Source organism: Brassica oleracea, chromosome C3 (genome assembly GCF_000695525.1).
Source record: "Brassica oleracea var. oleracea cultivar TO1000 chromosome C3, BOL, whole genome shotgun sequence".
NCBI lineage: Eukaryota > Viridiplantae > Streptophyta > Magnoliopsida > Brassicales > Brassicaceae > Brassica > Brassica oleracea.
Genome location: NC_027750.1, coordinates 49,557,618 through 49,563,152, shown reverse-complemented (window position 1 = coordinate 49,563,152; position 5,535 = coordinate 49,557,618).

The following is a 5,535-nucleotide window of genomic DNA, read 5'->3' as shown; positions in this document are numbered from 1 at the left end:
ACCACTTTTTGCATCCGGTTGCTGTTGAACAAGCCTCATGAATTCTCCAATCCCTTGAACGTATTCTTCCGTAAGCAAATTGGTGTTCGGATCCAAATGAGGTTTATCCATCCACGAACGATAATAAACTTCTGAAGACATGATTTTCACGGAATTGTTATGACTAAAGAGAATGAAGAGAGAATGAAGTGTGAATGAGTTGAATGAGGAGGGGTTGTATTTATAGGAAATTGCTTACGGACCTCCGACGACTTTCCGACGAAATTCCGACGGATGTAATGCAGTCCGTCGGAATTCCGTCGGTATTGTCCAATCTCAAACGGCTATACAACGGTCATATATATTTGTCGGCAACGGTCACATAGTTCGTCGGAATTCCGTCGGTATTTTCCGACGGAATTCCGACGAACCATGTGACCGTTGCCGACAAATACATATGACCGTTGTGTAGCCGTTTGGGATTGGACAATTCCGACGGAATTCCGACGGACTTCTTTATATCCGTCGGAATTTCGTCGGAAAGTCGTCGGAGGTCCGTAAGCAATTTCCTATAAATATAACCCCTCTTCATTCAACTCATTCACACTTCATTCTCTCTTCATTCTCTTTAGTCATAACAATTCCGTGAAAATCATGTCTTCAGAAGTTTATTATCGTTCGTGGATGGATAAACCTCATTTGGATCCGAACACCAATTTGCTTACGGAAGAATACGTTCAAGGGATTGGAGAATTCATGAGGCTTGTTCAACAGCAACCGGATGCAAAAAGTGGTATGTTAAGATGTCCCTGCTCTTCTTGCAATAATAATAAGGTTATAAAAGAATTTGATGTTTGGACTCATTTGTATATGAAAGGGTTTTCACGTAATTATAAAGTTTGGTACCTTCATGGGGAAACTGGTTATGAATATGGTAGTACTAGGGAACCTCAGCCTGTTAGTGAACTTCAGCCTGATATTAGGTTAGAAGAATCTAGAACGGATATAGATTATGGTGTAGGTACTGAGCAGATGGTACATGATCATTATAGAGGGGAAGAACCAAACCCCGAGTCTAGGAGTTTTTTTGACATGTTGGATGCAGGAAAACAACCTTTGTATCAAAATTGTAGGGATGGTCATTCAGTCTTATCATCTGCAACTAGATTAATGGGTATTAAGACAGACTATAATTTTGCTGAAGAATGTATGGATGCGATTACTGATTTTGTCAAAGGTATTCTACCTGAGGATAACCTTGCACCGGGTTCATACTACGAGGTTCAGAAACTTGTTGCAGGTCTTCAACTACCGTATGAAGTGATAGATGTATGTATTGACAACTGCATGATCTACTGGAGAGCGGATGAGACACGGAATGTATGCAAATTTTGTGGGAAACCTCGTTATCAGGAGACGAGGGGAAGAGTTCCGATCCCATTCAAAAGAATGTGGTATTTGCCTTTGACGGAAAGATTGAAGAGGTTGTATCAGTGTGAGCGCACAGCAAAAGCAATGAGATGGCATGCAGAGCATTCCACAAATGGTGAGATTAGACATCCTTCAGATGCAAAGGCTTGGAAACATTTCCAGTCAACATATCCAGAATTTGCGGAAGAGAGAAGAAATGTTTATCTTGGATTATCTACTGATGGTTTCAGCCCATTTGGAAAGCATGGAAGGCAGTATTCTCTATGGCCAGTTATTGTGACACCGTACAACTTACGGCCGAGCTTGTGCATGCGACGATAGTTTTTGTTTCTCTCAATTCTCGTCCCCGGGCCAGATCATCCTAAAAGATCACTAGATGTGTTTCTTCAACCACTAATATATGAGTTGCAACAACTATGGGCGCATGGTTTTGAGACATACGATGTTTCGCGCAAAGAAAACTTTCAGATGCGGGCAGTACTTATGTGGACAATAAGTGACTTTCCAGCATATGGTATGTTATCTGGATGGACAACACATGGGAAGCTATCATGTCCATATTGTCAAGATGACACATATGCTTTCCAACTAAAGAACGGAAGGAAAACGTGTTGGTTTGACTGTCACAGACGATTTCTACTACCTGATCATCCATACCGCAGGATTAAGACTTCGTTTACGAAGAATAAGCAGGTGTTTGATGGTCCACCTGAGGAAGTTAGTGGGAAAGATTTGTTGAAGCAGTTTAGGTATTTTGATGCAGAAAGGACGCCAGATGTAGGTGGACATGAAAACATTCGAGTCAATGCGGTTGGAGAGCTACATAACTGGCACAAAAAGAGTATTTTCTGGGATCTGCCATATTGGGAGAGTCATCTATTGCGGCATAATTTAGATGTCATGCATATTGAGAAGAACTTCTTCGATAATCTGATGAACACAGTCCTTAACATCCAAGGTAAAACGAAGGATAATTTGAAGTCAAGGTTGGATTTAGTCGATATTTGTGATCGTTCTGAACTTCACGTTGATGAGAACGGTACGGCCCCTTTTCCCATTTATCGGCTGGGTGGTGCTAGAAAAGAAGAGTTCTTTGATTGGATTACAGAGAAAGTGAAATTTCCTGACGGATATGCATCAAATTTGGGGAACTGCGTTGATAGAAGCGAAGGAAAGTTTACTGGCTTGAAGAGTCATGATTGTCATGTAATTATGCAGCGCCTCCTTCCGTTTGCCTTTTCAGCATTATTGCCACGTAATGTTCATGAAGCAATTGCAGGGATTAGCGTTTTTTTCCGTGACTTATGCAGCAGAGTATTGACTGAAGAGAGAATTAATAATTTGAAGACAAACGCACCAGTCAGCATGTGCAACCTTGAGAAGATATTTCCTCCATCATTCTTTGATGTAATGGAACATCTCACTCCCGTGGCACCAGGAGGCATAGGAGGAGATGTCCCTTGTCCTCTTCTTGAGGTCATCTGCAGTTAACAGAAGAAAAAGTTAAAGAAAGTATAAGTTTAATCGAAAACCCACAGAGACAAAGAGAAATTGAAACAACAAAGACACATACGAGTGTCCAACAAAACTATGAGACAGAGACAATACTGCTAACTAAATCGCTTTGGCTTAATCGAACAACTCTATCATAGAAACAAACCCTAATCGAACAACTATGAGATGTAGAAGAACCATTAGTTTGAATGTTATACAATCAAAATAATAAAGGCAGAGAAAACAAACAAAATAAGAGAGACAGAGACAAAACCGAAAGAAATTGAAACCCTAAGAAACAGAGACAACTCTAAGACAGAGACAATCGAGAGAAATCGAAACCCTAAGAACATTCAAGTGACAGAGACTGAACGACGTGATCGAAACCCTAGATCGAGAAGACTAAGGAAAAAAAAAAGCAATCGAAAACCTAGATTGAGACGAGACGATTCTCGAAGAAGTAATAGAGGGTTACCTTGAGAGCAGAAGGGAACGAGAGACGTCGCGGCTTGGAATCAGAGACTACGAGTCTTCGAATCGGAGAAGACAATTGCTTTCGTTGGTGGCGACTCGGGAGAGAGTTTGTTTTTTTGTCTAGGTGTTGAGAAGAAAGGGGAAAGGATTAAAACCCTTTCAGCATAGCCACGATCAAACCGTAGCAAACCGTGGCTCGGTTCTAATATCAACCGCGGAATAAAAAACAAGTGTGGAGTCAAAACCAAATAAATTGGAGGTAAACCGATTGGATTTTTCATAGCCACTGTGTAGCCACGAAAGTTAGCGTGGCCTTGTTTAAATCACCTTCGCGAAACACCAAACCTCTAACCCCTAAACTATAACCCCTAATTATACAACCTACCAAATTATTATACAACCTACCAAATTATTTTTCATCCTTACAATATATTTTACAACCTTATAACTTATTTCTCATCCTCACAACTTATTTTTTTTAATACATTCAACCTTACAACATATTTTACATATTTTACACTCTTAGAATATATTTTTTCTATTCTGAACCATCGTCTGAATCACGGTCTGCTTCTACATCACCATCTGATACATATTCATCGTTTGGAGGATTCACCGGAGCAATATCATAATCGGACACATCATCAACAACATGTGTTTCCACCTGTAACAATGAACTTTCAGCAACCTGATCACGTCTATCATCTTGCCATGCCGTTAAAGCAATTTCAGACGTTTCTCGGATTCCTCGGGGAAAATTTTTGGCGCAGGCCCACCAGTCATGGACTGATTGTTGACGTACCCGTGGAGAAGAAATAAAACATGCTTGATCACAGTTACCTGTTAGTGGTACAAAAATATCATAGTTTCCAATCATGGCTTTTCAACAATAATCAAATCTCAAAAAAATAAATATTTTTTTTTCACTTATCTGGTAATACAAAAGGATCATATTTTGCATATTGTCTTCATGGTGAGACATCAACAAGACCAAATGGATGTATTCTCATACCGCGATTTTCGGTCGTGTCAAACCACGAACATTTAAAAACCATAACTTTCAAGCCAACATCACCATGATCCTCCACCATCATAATCTCTTGTATGAGACCATAGTAGTCTGTCTCATTTGTTCCAGGTACACATACACCATAATGTTGAGTTTTCTTATTTTGACCATGGTTATGAGTGTGGAAAGTATATCCACGGGTGTGGTATATTGGCCAAGACCTATAACTACGCCTAGGACCTTGTACAAAATCCAACATCCACATAGGAAATGTGTAAAACTGAGTCGCATCATTAATCTGCTATACAATAACATTTTTATAAATAATAAATTTAATTAAATGAATTCTGGAACTTAATAATAAAAAAAAATAACTCGCATAGTCTTTGCACCACTCAGCGAATTTGGTGTCTTTCGCTTTTTGCATTACAGCCGGAGTAATATCAGAAACACTTAGAGTCATATATTCTTCAAACATCCTGCACACATTTAAATCTTAATTATGTAACTAAAAATATGTATAAATATGTATTTATATTAAATTTTTTATAATAATGAACTACCTTTCATATGGAGCAAATGTTTCACATTTGAGCATCATAAATGTCTGAAAAATGGTGTTATCTTCATCATTCAACCAACCAGTTGAGCATTGACCACTGATTCGCCCTTCATGGTAAAACAAGGGTGGTATATCCGGATAATTGTATGAAAAGCGAATATCACTCGGACCTTCTGGAATGCTCATGATTTCAGGATGTCCAAAAAGGGTAGAGGAAGCATTTGAAATCTCCTCGTTTATCCATTGTGCAACTATCGAACCTGCAATGTGTGCTTTGTTTTTGACCATCTTCTTCAAATGATACATGTATCTTTCAAATACATACATCCATCTAAAATGGACGGGGCCACCTAAGGCTACCTCATCTGGAAGGTGCACAAGAAGATGTTGCATAACATCGATGAATGATGGAGGAAATATCTTTTTCAAATTACAAAGCTTTACACTGATATTTGCCTTTAAAAGGCCAACATCTGACTATTTCAAAATCTTCGAAGAGATATCTCGGAAGAAGAGGGCAATATCTGTAAACAAAAAAATAAAATTAATTATAGCATAAATTATAGTAAATTATAAAATGATACAA